This window comes from Mustelus asterias, chromosome 27 (assembly GCF_964213995.1).
Source record: "Mustelus asterias chromosome 27, sMusAst1.hap1.1, whole genome shotgun sequence".
Lineage (NCBI taxonomy): Eukaryota > Metazoa > Chordata > Chondrichthyes > Carcharhiniformes > Triakidae > Mustelus > Mustelus asterias.
The window spans coordinates 14,400,663-14,418,220 of record NC_135827.1 but is presented as its reverse complement, the minus strand read 5'-3'; positions in this window follow the sequence as shown (position 1 = coordinate 14,418,220).

Here is a 17,558-nt window from a genome sequence, read left to right as displayed (position 1 = left end):
AGCACCTCTTGCCAACGGGAGACAGGAAGGCTTTTTGACTTCAACGCCAGTAAGACAGCCTTCCAGACTGTAGCATTCTCACGTTCCACCTGTCCGTTACCCCTAGGGTTGTAGCTCGTGGTTCTACTAGAGGCAATCCCGTATGAGAGCAGGTTTGCCTCAAGTCATCGCTCATGAACGACGAGCCCCTGTCGCTGTGAATGTAGCTGGGGTACCCGAACAGGGTAAAAAGATCATGGAATGCCTTGATAACCGTGGCAGCGGATGTATCAGAGCAGGGAACAACAAAAGGGAATCGAGAGTACTCGTCAATGATGTTGAGGAAGTACACATTCCGATCTGTTGAGGGAAGGGGGCCCTTAAAATCGACACTCAGTCTCTCGAAGGGACGAGTGGCCTTGACTAAATGTGCCCGGTCAGGTCGGTAAAAGTGCGGTTTGCATTCCACGTATACCGGACAGCTTCTTGTTATGGACCTGACGTCCTCCACCGAGTAGAGCAGATTGCGGGCTTTTATAAAGTGGTAGAGCCGAGTGACCCCAGGATGGCATAGGTCATTATGGAGAGCCTGCAAACGGTCCTCCTGTATACTGGCGCATGTTCCACGTGAGAGGGCATCCGAAGGCTCATTGAGTTTCCCTGGATGGTACATGATGTCGTAGTTATAGGTGGAGAGTTCAATTCTCCACCGCAAGATCTTGTCATTCTTGATCTTGCCCCTCTGCGTGTTATTAAACATGAACGCCACGGACCGCTGGTCCGTGATCAGGGTGAACCGTTTTCCCGCCAAGTAATGGCGCCAGTGCCTGACGGCCTCCACAATGGCCTGGGCCTCCTTTTCCACCGCTGAATGCCGAATTTCGGGGCTTTGGAGGGTGTGGGAAAAAAAGGCGACGGGCCTGCCCGCCTGGTTAAGTGTGGCGGCCAGGGCGAAATCAGATGCATCGCTCTCCACCTGAAAGGGGATGGACTCATCAACAGCGAGCATCGTAGCTTTCGCGATGTCGGCTTTTAATTTATCAAAGGCCAATCGGGCCTCTGGCGTTAGGGGAAAAGTAGTGGACTTAATGAGCGGACGGGCTTTGTCCACGTAATTGGGAACCCACTGCGCATAATAAGAGAAGAAGCCTAAGCATCTTCTCAGTGCTTTTGCACTAGTGGGCAAGGGAAGTTCAGAAAGGGGGCGCATACGGTCTGGATCAGGGCCAATGACCCCGTTTTCCACCACGTATCCTAGGATGGCTAAACGGCGCGTACGAAACACACACTTCTCCCTGTTGTAGGTCAGGTTCAGGCGAGATGCAGTGCGTAGGAAATTCAGGAGATTTGTGTCGTGGTCCTGCTGGTCATGGCCGCAGACGGTGACATTATCCAGGTACGGGAAGGTAGCCCGCAGTCCGTTCTGGTCCACCATTCGGTCCATAGCACGCTGGAAGACCGAGACCCCATTGGTGACACCAAAGGGAACCCTGAGAAAGTGATACAAGCGACCATCCGCCTCAAAAGCCATGTATTGTGGTCCTCTGGGTGAATGGGGAGTTGGTGGTAGGCAGACTTGAGGTCTATGGTGGAGAACACCCGGTACTGCGCAATCTGATTGACCATGTCAGATATGCGCGGGAGGGGATACGCATCCAGCTGCGTGTATCGATTAATGGTCTGACTATAGTCAATGACCATCCGGGGTTTGTTCCCGCTCTTGACCACCACGACCTGCGCTCTCCACGGACTAGCGCTGGGTTGTATGATCCTTTCTTTGAGGAGCCGCTGAACTTCAGATCGAATGAAGATCCGATCCTCAGCGTTGTAACGCCTACTCTTAGTCGCAATGGGCTTGCAGCCTGGCACAAGATTCTGGAACAGGGAGGGTGTGGTGATCTTCAGCGTTGAGAGGCTACAGGCGGGGCGCATTGGGCAATTTGGAGGCTGCTGTTCTCCCACTGAAAGCGAAGGGAGTGGCCCACCATACTGTAGGGTTACACTCCTCAAGTGGACCATGAAGTTTAGTTCGAGAAGTATTGGCGCGCAAGGGTGCGGCAACACCAGGAGCTTGAAACGCTCGTAAACTGTGCCTTGCACCGTTAAAGTTACCACGCAACTCCCTAGCACGGTGACAGACCGGGACCTTGATGCCATAGAAATTGTCTGTTTGACAGGTTGAATCCGGAGTCCACACCGCTTCACAGCGTCTGGGTGGATAAAGCTCTCGGTGCTCCCGCTGTCAAACAGACAATAAATCAAGTGGTCATTTACCTGAATATCCATCATAGATTTGTCAAGTCTATGAGGCTTGGCCTGGTCCAGAATGATCGACGCCACCGTTGGTTCATGAGCGTCACTGCAGGCAGCTGAAATTGACGAGGATGGCCCCTGCTGGTCGTTCGCGGTCGGTGCCGACCAACATGGCCACTCCCATAGGTCGCACGTGGGTGATGGCGCCAAACTCAGCGACCCCTGGTGGTCACACATCTCCGACTCCGTCGACCATAATGGCGTCGTCCTGGCCTCGCACGTGGACGAAACCCTCGACGATTTCGACGACGAAGAACCGGGCTCTGAGGAATCGCAGGCCGCACTGCTGTTCCTAGATTTAGATCGGCACACTTTCGAATAGTGCCCCTTCTTACCGCAGGTGGAGCACAACACAGCTTTAGCGGGACACAGTTGCCGAGTATGCTTCGCTCCCCCACAGAAGTAACACCGCGGGCCGCCCGGAGCTGCTGCCGTCGTCTGGCCCGAGTGTGAGCACGCCATTACGCAGCATTTCAAACCCGAGGGACGAGGAGGGATTGGCGACTGCTCCTGCCACGTTGTCTCCACGTGGTCTTCAGGATACAATACTAGGCTTTTGGAGGCCGTCTCCAGCATCTCCGCTAGTTCTATTGCCTGGGTAAGGTCAAGGTTACCTTTCTCCAGTAGTTTGAGTCGAATGTACGACGATCCGACTCCCACCACAAACGCATCTCGGGCGAGGTCGTTCATACTCTGCTCAGCCGACACAGCTTTGCAGTTACAGCCCCTGGCTAGCTGTAGGAGCTCGTTCGCGTATTCCTCCATCGTTTCGCCAGACTGCCGTCGTCGAGTGGCTAAGAGGTAACGAGCGTGTATTTCGTTGGGTGGTTTAATATAACGCTTCTTCAGAAGCTCGAGGGCCTTTGTGTAATCGGTGGCCGCACGGATCGCGAGGTAGACAGTTTCGCTTACCCTCGCATGGAGGACCCGGAGTCTGTCATCATCTGTGGTGACCGCTGCGGAGGCTGCCAGGTAGTCTTCGAAACACTTCAGCCAGTGGTTGAAGGTGTTAGAGGCGCCCACCGCACGTGGATCTAGTGTAAGGCGTTCAGGCTTCAGTATCTGCTCCATACTCTTTTTTTTTCTTCTTCGACGAGAGTTTATTTACAGCAAATAAAATTGATGCGCGTTATCATACACGAGGCTTGATGCTCAGGAAATAAAGGCTTTTATTTGCTGTAACAAGGCAGCTGCCAATTATATACACGATCCCAGACTGAGGGGTCCCAGCCAGAGCAGGGACCTTTATACCTCTCCCAGGAGGTGGAGCCCGACTGGGATGTACCACAATACTACAATACAAAGGTGTAACAACCCCACCCTAACCCCAACAGCAACAAGTAGAACAACCCATCCCTAACCCAAGAGCAACATATATACATACTTGTAGTACTGGCCAGACCCTGGCTCAGTACTATCTAGTGGGAACCAACGATGGTTCACCACACCTACCAACACTGTTTCCAGACAGGTACATCTGTAACAGGGTGATTAGTGGTCACAGTCCAAAAGATGTGCGGGTTAGGTGGATTGGCCATGCTAAATTGCCCCTTAGTGTCAGGGGATTAGCAGGATAAAGATGTGGGGTTACGGGGATAGGGTCTAGGTGGGATTTTGGTCAGTGCAGACTTGAGCCAAATGGCCTCCTTCTGCACTGTAGGGATTCTATGATTCTATGAACTCTTACTGCTATATTTTAAAAATATGTGATCAAACACTTCAGATTCCCCGGTCTCACAACAGGGACTCAGACAGACAGTATGACTGAACGAACAGCACAAGCTGCTCTAAGGAACTAGTCAAATCTTGTCATATTTATTCCCAAGCTCATGCAGAACTGTCAATCAAAAGCAGAACGTAAGACACAATGGTAACAAACCATGTAAATACACTCAACGTTTGTGATTCCCAGTTATATATAAAGTTCTGGCAAAGCCCAGCTGGAGTACTGTGTTCTGTTCTGTACACTATATCTCAGGAAAGATAACTTGACCTTGGAGGATACGCGGTAGAGATGATAGCGAGATGAACATGACACAGGTTGCACAAACCATTATGTCAAGTACAGAAAACTAATGGGTGATTGAAGTGAGGTGTTTTAGATGATCAAAGTAGTTAGTCAGTGGAGAGAAACTATTTCATTGATGGGTCAGTCTAGAACAAAGGGAATCAAACTTCAAAATGCAAGCTAGGCCATTCAGAGATTATATAATATCAGCATGGACGCGTCCACATTAGTGATAGCAGAATTTTGGAGCTCTCTCTGAAAAGCTCTTGAGGCTGGAGTTCCACTGAAACTTTTAAAGCTAATAGATTTTTGACAGGTCAATCTACAGAGACAAACTGAGTCAGAAGGTTCAGCACTGAAATTCCTCCCCACCCAAGGCCCCCCTGAGCCAGGGACAGACACTAGCTACCTCATCAGTGGGATGATGTTCTGCTCATCCCTCTCATTGCTGGCTCATAGAATTATACAATCCTATTGTGCAGAAAGAAGTCATGCAACCCATCGAGCCTGCACTGACCACACTGTGCCACTGTGCCGACCACATTCTGACAAAGGACTGAAGGGGGACTTTAGCGTTGCCCAGAGGAATGTATTGACCAACTGCCCAAAACTTCTGGTGGTGGATGAGTGAGAGGTCAGTCCTGTTTGAGAACTGACCTTTTTAAAATATATCCTGCCCAAATGGGCATTCCATGCCATCTCCAGATCATGGACAATATTGGACAGCCTGACGGAAAGGTGGATTCAGGGAGTGGTTTGATTGTCCAAGGGGATAGAGTGGAAGGTAGCTTTGGTGAGTGATGCTTGTGGAGAGTTCTCCTCCTCCAGCCTTCAAAGATAATTTTAACCCTTACCTTTTACCTCTGCTTCTCGGCTTCCAACTTAAACCGAGCAGGGTGTCCGTTCAGCTATGTCTTAAAATCTTACGAGAGTACATCCTGATACCTGAATTTACATGGATTCATGCTATCCCTGCCTGATTCAGCAGACTCCTGGGCTGACCAGGGATAACCTGAGTTCAAATGGTTTCCAAATGGGTCGGGACATTGGCCACATTGGGTGGCACGGTGGCACGGTGGTTAGCACTGCTGTCTCACAGCACCAGGGACCCAGGTTCAATTCCGGCCTTGGCTCACTGTCTGTTTGGAGTTTGCACATTCTCTCCGTGCCTGCGTGGATTTCCTCTGGATACTCCGGTTTCCTCCCACAGTCCAAAGATGTGTGGACCATGCTAAATTGACCTTAGTGCCAGGGGTTTAGCAAGGTAAATATGTGGGGTTATGGGAATAGGGCCTGGGTGGGATTGTGGTCGATGCAGACTCAATGGGCCAAATGGCCTCCTTCTGCACTGTAGGGATTCTATGATTCTATGATTACCCTCTCTTCATACCATTTATTTTGCTCTTGGAAAAACTTGTGAATGCACAATGAAAATTCAACGATATAATATTGTCTAAATTCATGATTTATAGTTGACTTAGAAAAATGTTTGAATTAGTAGTTTATGTTGAACAATAAATGTTTGTGGTCTCCAATTGTTTGAGACCTAAGGGTTGGTGCATAGTTGGCATACTAACTCATGTATTGAACATATAGTCAAATAGTAGTCCAGAGTGAGTAGACTTGTTGACTTTTGGATTATGAGTAAAATATTTTGGTAGAGGCCTAAGTTATACCACTTTTGCCATGCATTACTTTCTCCTTATTGTCAGTCATGATGTTAGCATTCTCACATCTAAGTCAGAAGGTTCCAAGTTCAAGTCCCGCTCCTGAAACATCTGAAAAAATCCAGGATGACACTCCTGTAAAAAGCTCCTGCACTGTTGGAGATGCCATTTTTCAGGTGAGACGTTAGCCCTTCACCCTCTCTGCACTCATGTGTAAAAAAATACATTGAAGAAGAGCTGATTTCCTGGCCAACATTTAGCCCTCTACGTTACTAAAGCAGATCATCAGGTCATGATCACGTTATGATTTGTGGAACCTTGCTATGTGCAAACTGACGCAACAATGCTAAAATAAAAGCAAAATATTAGCAAATTAGCATAGTGCACGACTTGGAGGGGACATTGGAGGTGGTGGTGTGCCGATTGTCCTGCTGCTCTTCATCATCTAGGTGGTGACGGTTGATGGTTTAAAAGGAGACAAAGCCATTACAAATTGCAATTATACAGCTTGTAGATAGTCGAAGCTACAGACTTTTTTTTAGTAATTCGTGGGACATGGGCATCGCTGGCTGGCCAGCATTTATTGCCCATCCCCAGTTGCCTGAGGGCAGTTGCACGTCAACCACATTGCTGTGGCTCTGAAGTCACATGTAGGCCAGATCAGATAAGGACAGGACAGCCGATAAGGATAAGGACAGCCGATTCCCTTCCCTAAAGGACATTAATGAACCAGGTGGGTTTTTCCAACAATCGACAATGGTTTTATGGTCATCAGTAGATTCTTAATTCCGGATACTTTTCCTTATTGAATTGAAATACCATCTGCCGCGGTGGAATTTGAACCCAGGTCCCCAGAACATTAGCTGAAATTCTGGATGAATAGTCTAGCGATAATACCACTAGGCCATCGCCTCCCTGCTGAAAGGAGGAAGTCCATATTTAAAGTGATGGATGGGTTGCCAGCAAAATCTTTGTCAAATGTTTGGTGGAAGTTGCTGAAAGCACTCTGCAACAAGGAGTTGGTCAAACGGGATCATCATCTGAATCTATGTTAGTCAGGCTGTATCATACAGATCACCTTTGAGGTTAAATATTTGATGTAGAGCACATTGGACTGCAGATGTTTGAGTTTGTTTTGACACCTTTTTTGACAATGGCCGCTATGTATACCCGATTCTGAGGATTCCCCCAGTGTTCATGGCTTCTCCATAATCACTGCCAATACTTTGCAAACCGCATCCCCTTGTCTCTGTTAGTACTCGAGGATAAATATCATCCATCCCTGGAGATTTATTTGTTTTCAGGTTTTTTAATCTATACGACTTCCATCATTGATGTAGAAGCTATTAATTTTACTGGGATTATCATGATTTATAGAGAGCATATCATTCCCACACCCCCCGTGGATAGATGGAGGAAGTATTAGCAGTTTACGGTCATATTTTGTGACCTCTGTTAGGGTTTTTCTTTTATCTGATGACCTTCTTTAATCTTGTTACATTTTATATCTGAGGCCTTGATATTTCCACAACTCTTTGCCTGTTTGAATTACTTCTTAATATCTTTCTGCATGTTCTTTCATATATTAATTTTGGTGAAGCTCTTTATCTTTCTCAGATTTATTTTCCCTCTTTATCTCCCTTCTAATTAATTTATTAATCCATATAGGCTTCTTCTTAAGTTTCTTAATCTCGGGGATGTACTTAGCTGCACCCTCAGCATTCTGCCTTTAAAGATTTCACCTGTGCTTGATTGAAGTGTTGCACAACAAGTACCTTCAGTTTTCATAGAATTATTGAATTCCTGCAGTGCAGAAGAGGCCATTCAGCCCATCAAGCCTGTACCTACTCTTTGACAGAGTATTGTACACAGATCCTAACTCCATAACCTCATATGTTTCCCAAGGCTAATCCATCTAACTTACACATCTAAGGGGTAATTTAGCATGGCCTATCCCCTAACCTGAACACCTTTGGAGTGTGGGGGGAAACAGGAGCACCCGGAGGAAACCCACGCAGACATGTGGAGAATGTGCAGACTCCACGCAGTCAGCCGAGGCTGGAATCGAACCCGGGTCCCTGGCGTTGTGAGGCAGCAGTGCTAACCACTGTGCCAACGTGCGGCCCAATTTTCCTAAAACTCCTCTCACATTTCCTTCAAAATAGCCTTTGCATTAAGTGTCCATTGGGGAGGTAGAAGTCTGCCATCCTTGCCAGGTCTGGCCTACGTGTGACTCTAGAGCCACAGCAATGTGGTTGACTCTTAGCTGCCCTCTGAAATGGCCAAGCCAAGGGCAACTAGGGATGGGCAACAAATGCTGGCCAGCCAGCAACGCCCATGTCCCACCAATGAATTTTTAAAAATATGGAGCTGATTTCTAAATCAAAACTTGATCATTGTGCTTTTGCTGCCACCTTATCACCCTGGTGGCACTACCTCTATTTCTTCAATATTTCACCAACATCAAATGACCTAATCTTGTCGTTATACATCAATCAACACTTTGTTACCTCTTAACTGTTTCTGAAAAATGTCAATTCTCAGGTTTTAAACTCTCAATCCATGAACTGTAATAGCAGCTCCCATTCTGAACTCATAACCTTTATCTGCTGTACTCCTCTCTCCTCATTGTTTCGTTCAATAATATTAAGGAGCTCCTTCGTCTTCTACCGCCCAGTCCTGATGAAATATTGGCCCTTTCTGTTTTCAGGTTCCGCACGCTGTCAACAGCTTTTATTTCCGCTTCAAACTTCCGACGTTGGCCACTTTTCTTTTCCTTTGTATCAGGAGAAAAACAATGCCGGATGTCTCGAAGGATTAAAAAAACACGTCTCCTGTCGTTTGTTTTGCCTCTGAAATCCTCCCCTGACCTGGATATTCTCGCTGTAGTCGAATCCAGATTAACGCAGAGCTGCTTTTTTCAGTGGATGTTGTGAATGCACATGGATCTCTGCAGACCCAAAGAAAACCAAACATCCCACAAATCAAGCACAAAACTCACGGTTAACATTAAAACTCAGCTGTGGGCAGCTGTTATCATCCATTTTCATTAAAGTAGCCTGGTTCCTGCATTGTCTTTCTGGGCTGACCTACATTTGAGGCTTATCTTGAAACTGATGTAAAATATAAGAAAGAATGACCCATTTGAAATGCTTCAGCTGTAGACCTTCCAACCTGCCCTCCTGCAACTGGGTCCACAGTGAAGCAAAATTAACTTGTCGTCCTCTTATAAAAGACGATCGATACCATCTTTCAGTGCCTCACCAACGACATATAAGCTTCCAAAAGATAAAATGCTGGAAAATCTCAGCAGGTCTGGCAGCATCTGTAAGGAGAGAAAAGAGCTGACTTTTCGAGTCCAGATGACCCTTTGTCAACCCATTGTATCAATTTCCCGAACTACAGAGGGTGAGATTTGGTTCCTTCGCCAGAATTCTATTGCCCAGTCCACCACAGAATTGGACCGGTCGAGGGGGGGACAGTGGAAATGTCCGTTGACCTCGGGTGGGATTTTCCGGTCTTGGGTCGAGCGGGGCCATAAAATCCCGCCCCTTATCTCCGATGACACTCAACTGTGGTTGGACTGCATTATTCACCAATAGGAAGGACCAATCTCATCCCACCTAATGCTACCTCCATCGTTCAACAAGTGGAACTTTGGGAAATCCCAGGCTCAGAGTAATAGAAATCCGGAATTCTCTCCACCAAAAGGTTTTAGACACTGGGGACCGACTGATTTCAAGGCCCCAGTCTCTATTTTCTTTTTGTTGGGTAATGGTATCTGGAATGCAGGTGTTTATGTTTATTTATTAGTGTCACAAGTAGGCTTACATTAACACCGCAATGAAGTTACTGTGAAAATTCCCTAGTCACCACACTCTGGCGCCTGTTCGGGTACACTGAGGGAGAATTTAGCATGGCCAATGCACCTAACCAGCACGTCTTTCGGACTGTGGGAGGAAACTGGAACCCCCGGAGGAGACCCACGGGAACCCAGGGAGAACATGCAGACTCCGCGCAGAGAGTGATCCAAGCTGGGAGTAGAACCTAGGTCCCTGGCGCTGTGAGGCAGCAGTGCTCACCACTGTGCCATCGTGCCAGTCCAATCTGTGATGAACTAATTGAATTAATACAATGGGTTCGTGGGTCTAAATGGTCTCCTGCTGTTCCTTTGTTTTTTAGGTCAAAATATTCTTATTGACTGATGGCGGAGGGGTACAGAAGAGTTGGAAACTTGAACAAAGAGCAGAGGAAAACTTCACTTGCTTATTTTCAGTGATTTATTGCACTTATGAGTCACTCGTGGTCAGATATTGATGAAAAGTGTTCCATGTACTGAGTCCTTCATGCAGTATGATGATACAGTGGATGTCTTCAGCCGTGAGCACTGCAGTTTGTGAATAGTGAGCTACTAATCTCACTGTGGTAGTCAGGCTAAGTATAAAATCTGAGGTGATGAACTCTCTGGCAAACAACTCAACAATAACTTTGACAGAGTGTGTCACATCATGCAGATGAATCCTCTGGCCCGTAGCTTGTGATGTCTTTTAGCAACTCTGAATGTCACTCTTACTTCAGAAATTATTCTCCCCACCATTTTTAAATTTTGTTTTCCCTTTTGTGTTGTGGAATTTTGCACCATTCTCAATAAATCATACTCATTCTCATTAAATTATATATTAACAAAGGTTTGTCTTCCAATTTGTGATTTTATTTTGAGGTGAAACAAGCCAAATATTGAGTTTCACTGTCTGCAATTAAGACATAAATTAATTTAAATTAAGTAATTTAATTAGCTACATCAGGCCCTGGGGACAAATCCCCAGGGCCTGATGGAATCTATCCAAGGCTGCTCAGGGAGACGAGAGATGAAATCGCTGGGCCTCTGACGCAAATCTTTGTCTCGTCACTGGACACAGGTGAGGTCCCAGAGGATTGGAGGATAGCTAATGTGGTCCCGTTGTTTAAGAAGGGTAGGAAGGATAACCCGGGTAATTATAGGCCGGTGAGCTTGACGTCCGTGGTGGGGAAGTTGTTGGAGAAGATTCTTAGAGATAGGATGTATGCGCATTTAGAAAGGAATAAACTCATTAACGATAGTCAGCATGGTTTTGTGAGAGGGAGGTCATGCCTCACTAACCTGGTGGAGTTTTTTGAAGAAGTGACTAGAATGGTTGACGAGGGAAGGGTCGTGGGTATCGTCTATATGGACTTTAGTAAAGCGTTTGACAAAGTCCCTCATGGTAGGCTGGTGCAAAAGGTTGGATCTCATGGGATAAAGGGGGAGATGGCTAGATGGGTGGAGAACTGGCTTGGTCACAGAAGACAGAGGGTGGTAGTGGAAGGGTCTTTTTCCGGCTGGAGGCCTGTGACTAGTGGTGTTCTGCAGGACTCTGTATTGGGACCTCTGCTGTTTGTGATTTATATAAACGATCTAGAAGAAAGTGTAACTGGGGTGATCAGTAAGTTTGCGGACGACACAAAATTGGCAGGACTTGCAGATAGTGAGGAGCATTGTCAGAAGCTACAGAAGGATATAGATAGGCTGGAAATTTGGGCAAAGAAATGGCAGATGGAGTTCAATCCTGATAAATGCGAAGTGATGCATTTTGGTAGAACTAATGTAGGGAGGAGCTATACGATAAATGGCAGAACCATAAAGGGTGTAGATACGCAGAGGGACCTGGGTGTGCAAGTCCACAGATCCTTGAAGGTGACGTCACAGGTGGAGAAGGTGGTGAAGAAGGCATATGGCATGTTTGCCTTTATAGGACGGGGCATAGAGTATAAAAGTTGGGGTCTGATGTTGCAGATGTATAGAACGTTGGTTCGGCCGCATTTGGAATACTGCATCCAGTTCTGGTCGCCACACTACCAGAAGGACGTGGAGGCTTTGGAGAGAGTACAGAGGAGGTTTACCAGGATGTTGCCTGGTATGGAGGGGCTTAGTTATGAGGAGAGATTGGGTAAACTGGGGTTGTTCTCTCTGGAAAGACGGAGGATGAGGGGAGACTTAATAGAGGACTATAAAATTATGAAAGGCATAGATAGGGTGAACGGTGGGAAGCTTTTTCCCAGGTCGGTGGTGACGTTCACGAGGGGTCATAGGTTCAAGGTGAAGGGGGGGAGGTTTAACACAGATATCAGAAGGACATATTTTACACAGAGGGTGGTGGGGGCCTGGAATGCGCTGTCGGGCCAGGTGGTGGAGGCGGACACACTGGGAACGTTTAAGACTTATCTAGATAGCCACATGAACGGAGTGGGAATGGAGGGATACAAAAAAAGGTCTAGTTTGGACCAGGGAGCGGCACGGGCTTGGAGGGCCGAAGGGCCTGTTCCTGTGCTGTATTGTTCTTTGTTCTTTGTTCTTTGTACATACAGACATGAAATTCAAATTGGAATGCTTCAGAAGTAATCTACTGATTGTCACAATCATTGAGATATCCTGAATTTTGAAAAGCACAAAATAATGTCATGTGCTTCCCCTACTTTCTTTTTAACAGTGTGTAGGATTTGTTTCAAGTTTATTTCTTAGTGTCACAAGTAGGCTTACATTAACATTGCAATGAAGTTACTGTGAAAATCCCTTAGTTACCTGTTTGGGTACACCGAGGGAGAATATAGCATGGCTAATGAACCTAACCAGCATGACTTTCGGACTGTTTCCTCCCACAGTCCAAAAGATGTGCTGGTTAGGTACATTGGCCGTGCTAAATTCTCCCTCAGTGTACCCGAACAGGTGCTGGAGTGTGGCAACTAGGTGATTTTTACAGTAACTTCATTGCAGTGTTAATGTAAGCCTACTTGTGACACTAATACTTAAACTTAATCATTAAAGGTAATCCAAGAGACTGTTGTATTCATTGTCTAATGTCAGACTGAGAGAGATCAGGAGAAGGTGGGGGGAGCGATTCTCCCATCCCACTGCACTGCTTTTGTAGTAAGAAGTTTAACAACACCAGGTTAAAGTCCAACAGGTTTATTTGGTAGCAAAAGCCACACAAGCTTTCGGAGCTCCAAGCCCCTTCTTCGAACAGGTTGTTGGACTTTAACCTGGTGTTGTTAAACTTCTTACTGTGTTTACCCCAGTCCAACGCCGGCATCTCCACATCATGACTGCTTTTGTAGTGCAGCGGACTGGGAGACTCGAGCAGAGGCTGTTTTGCGGGCTCCTCTCTGCGCGCCATGGCCTCCGCGTGTCTCCGGCAGCCAGATTTCCGGTGCCATGAGCTCTGTGCCAGAAATTGGTGTGGAGCTGATTAATTCATGTAAATTTGAATTTGCATGTATTTTAATTCCTATCAGCAGGTACAGGACTGATATGTCCGGGCCCACTAGTGTGTGCCCCCCCCCCCTCCCCAGAACAGGAGTGGTTCACTCCAGTGGGGTTTAATACAGCACCGCACTCGTGGGGAGCTAGCAGCCTGACCCTGGTGGAGTGAAGTGGGGCCATCGATGCCCCCCAGAGGGTCGGATGCCAGGGAGGGGGAGGGGGCTGGGTGTCCCCTGGGCATTGCCACCTTGGGAATGCCAGCCTAGGCCTCCAGGCACTGCCCAAGAAGCAAAGTGCCAATGCACGGGGGACTCTTTGGCACTGTCCACCGAGCATAGGGCAGTGGCAAGGGGTCGGGGCCTAATGCGGGCAGGGCCTCATGGAGGCGTGGCCTAATGGGGGTAATAGGTGGGAGTGGGGGGGGTCCCTCTGCCACTCTGAATTTTAGTTGAGTGCCAGCGGGAGGGAGGCCGGTGATTGGAGCTGACCATCGGGTGGGAGGAGGCGTGATCAGGGCTGTGGGGTGGGAGGGGGCGTGGCCAGGCTTCCAGTGGGAGGAGGGGAGGTATCGTTGGGGGGGGGGCTAGGTTCAGGAGATCGGGGCTGCAGGGGGGATCATTGAGGCAGGCTGGGGGTGGGGGGGGGTTTCGAGGGCCCAGGCATATTTGGGGGGCCAGCGATCGGGCCGCGGCGGGTTCACAGAGCCAGCGATGCGGGAGTTGTGGGGCTGGCCAGTGATCAGGAGGCTGGCAGTGCGGGACAACTGCGCGTGTGTTGATCTCGGTGCTAACAGATCGGCGCATGCGCAGTGGCCCACTCAGCGCTATGCTGCCGGCCTCTCCCGTGGGAATAGGCCTTGCCCACTGATTTTCAGTGTGATTCACGCTGAGGAGCCGTGCAGTGCACAGAGTGTGGGAGATTCATTTTGAAATGTCTGCTAAAAAAACCCAGCGTGATTTACTCCAGTTTTTACACAAATTTGACCCTTAGAATTTTTTTGGGAGAATCGCCCCCCCCCCCATGTTGTTTACAGTGATTGAGGTGAAGAATGTTTTTAGATTAAGCACTTGTTGTAAATGACTGGAATGCTGCGTTAACCCATTAATAATTACCCTAAAATTACCCTCTCAGGGAGGAAGTGGTATAGTGTTGTTGTCACAGGAGTTGTAACCCAAAGACCCAGGGTAATGCTCTGGGACCTGGGTTCGAATCCCACCATGGCAGATGGTGGAATGTAAATACAGTTAAAAGTCTGCAATTAAGAATCTACTGATGACCATGAAACCATTGTCGATTGTTGGAAAAACCCATCTGGTTCACTGATCTCCTTTAGGGGAGGAAATCTGCCATTCTTACCTGGTCTGGCCTACATGTGACTCCAGAGCACAGCAATGTGGTTGGCTCTCAACTGTCTTCTGAAATGGCTTAGGAAGGCACTGAGTTCAAGGGACAATTAGGGATAGGCAATAAATGCTGGCCACCCATGTCCCATGAATGAATTTAAAAAATGTGACTCCATACCCACAGCAATATGATTGACTCTAACTGCCCTCTGAAATGGCCTAGCAAGCCATTTGATTCAAGGGCAATTAGGAATGGGTGACAAATGCTGGCCTAGCCAGCAACACCCGAATCCCCTGAATGAATAAAATAATATATACACTGTGTAAATCGAGGCTGAAAAGTATCTTTACATTTCATGCTTCTGCAGTTCAGTGGTTGGATGGGATGTTCTGGCCGTACTCGCCCCAAAACTGGAAAATCCCGCTCGAGGTCAACGGACCTTCCCATGGTCCGCCCCTCGCCCGCTACGATTCCCGTGGTGAGTAAAATAGGAAAATTCGCTCCCTCATGTATTTTCCCTAGGTTTGTACTGTGGAAACCAGTTCCCTGATCCTGACAGCATCAAGGGTACAATTCTCCAAAGGCACATGGGGAGGTGATGGCCTCGTGGTATCATCGCTAGACTGTTAATCCAGAAACTCAGCTAATGTTCTGGGGCTCCGGGTTCAAATCCCGCCACGACAGATTTTGGAATATGAAATTAATAAAAAATATCTGGAATTAAGAATCTACTGATGACCATGAAACCATTGTCTATTGTCAAAAAAGCCCATCTGGTTCAGTAATGTCCTTTAGGGAAGGAAATCTGCTGCTCTTACCTGGTCTGGCCTACATGTGACTCCAGAGCCACAGTAATGTGGTTGACTCTCAACTGTCCTCTGAAATGGCTGAGCAAGCCATTCAGTTCAAGGGCAATTATGGATGGGCAACAAATGCTGGGCAGCCAGCGACGCCCATGCCCCACAAATAAATAGACATGCAAACCACAAGTGCTGCTAGTATTTGGTGGAAATTGCAACCTTCAGATGTAAGACCTACTTCTGGAGCAGAATCTGACACTCCAGCACATTGCAATGCACAAAGGGAGTGCTACCCTGTCAGAGATGCTACCTCTGTCTCTTTCTCAGTCAAAACATCTGTCTTCCTGGTGTATGGAGCCAGGTGATGGAAACCAGGAAACACGAACAAAGTCGTGAAGTGTGGGGCAGATTGTGTATTAGTCAGCCGCGGGGAGCAAAGCAACTCAAAACCAACACAGGAACCTTTATTACCTCAGTTTCCACATCATGGGATTGACTGGGAAAAGTTATTAATTGCTACAATTCTGCAACCCAACAGCATCTAGAAACAGAAAGTCCTGCAAGCACGCTCACCTCGGGATTATAAAGTTCTGGATTGAAGTCCTGCTACAGTAGATAATCCAGGTTCGAACTCCATTACAACACTGAGAGACTCTCTCATTGTCACATGCCATCTCCTTTAGATGAAATGTTAAATTGAGATTCAGTTCAACATAAAAGCTGGCATTATTGAGGAAGAACCAACATCTCCTGTTGCTCCCTCAACCAAACCAGCCATTCATCACATTGCTGTTTATCTGTAATTTCATCCAGTTCTGCTGAAGGATTTCTACCTGATATATTAGCCTGGCCGTTTCCTCTGCAGATATGGACTGACCCATTATTTTCACCACTTGCAATTTTTAGTATTTCACAAGAATCAGAGGATTGTTACAGCACAGAAGGAGGTCCTTCAGCCCATCGTGTCTGCACCGGCTCTCCAGCCAAGCATCATGGGTTAGTGCTGCACCTTTTCCCCTTACCCCTACACATTGGGGCAAATTTTCCCATCCCGCATGCCAGGGGAATCGTAGTGGGCGAGGGGCGGACAATGGAAAGGTCCCTTGACCTCGGGCGGGATTTTCCAGTTTCGGGGTGAATGTGGCTGGAAAATCCCGCTCATTGTATCTATTCAAGTAACCATCTAATGCTCTCTTGAAAGTTTTGACTGAACTCCCTCCACCACACTGCCAGGCAATGCATTCCAGATCCCAACCACTCGCTGGGTGAAAATGATTTTTCTCACATCACATTTGCTTCTTTTGCAAATCACCTTAAATCTGTGCCCCCCCCCCCCCCCCCCCCCCCCGCCCTATTCCTGATCCTTTTATGAGTGGGAACAAGTTTTTCCCTATCTACTCTGTCCAGTCCTCTCATGATTTTGAACATCTCTATCAAATCAAGGATTAAGATCTGGAGTAGGCCATTTTGGCCCTCGTGCCTGCTGCGCTGATCTGCTTGTGGGCTCTGACTGCCACCATAGCCCTTGAATCTCTTATCGATCAAAAATCTGTCTGACCCAACCTTAATGACACAGTCTCCAAAGTTTGGAAGAGAATTCCACAGACTAATGACCCTCTGAGGGAGAAAAAATGTTCTCATTTCAGTCTTGAATGAAAGGCCCCAATTTAAACTGTGACCCTTAACTCTAGATTCCCCCGTAAGGGGAAACACTCTCTCAGTGTCCATGCTTTAAGAAAATAAAGATGTTTCAATAAAACTTGTAATAACAAATCTGTGCTGGCTCGCAACGTTTGGTACGATGATTCACCTGTGGGTGCCAATTATCTTATCACAGAACTATAGAATGGTACAGCACAAGTCTTTGGTGCATCTTGCCCTGTGCCTGTTCTATTGAATGATCTGTCCAATTAGTCCCACTCCCCTGTGCTTTTTTAATAATCCTGCAAATTTTTCCTTTTCAATTGTACATATACAATTCCCTTCTGAAAGTTCTATTAAATCTGCTTCCATTGAGTAGGACATTGCAGATCATAACATTTCATTGTGTTCAAAAAATTCTCTGCCTCTCACCTCTGGATCTTTTGTCTTTCTGCAGGCACTTGGCAGGTTTATAATGAGTACATTTTAATTATGTGACAAAAGTAGGGTTGCTAATAAACTAGTAATTA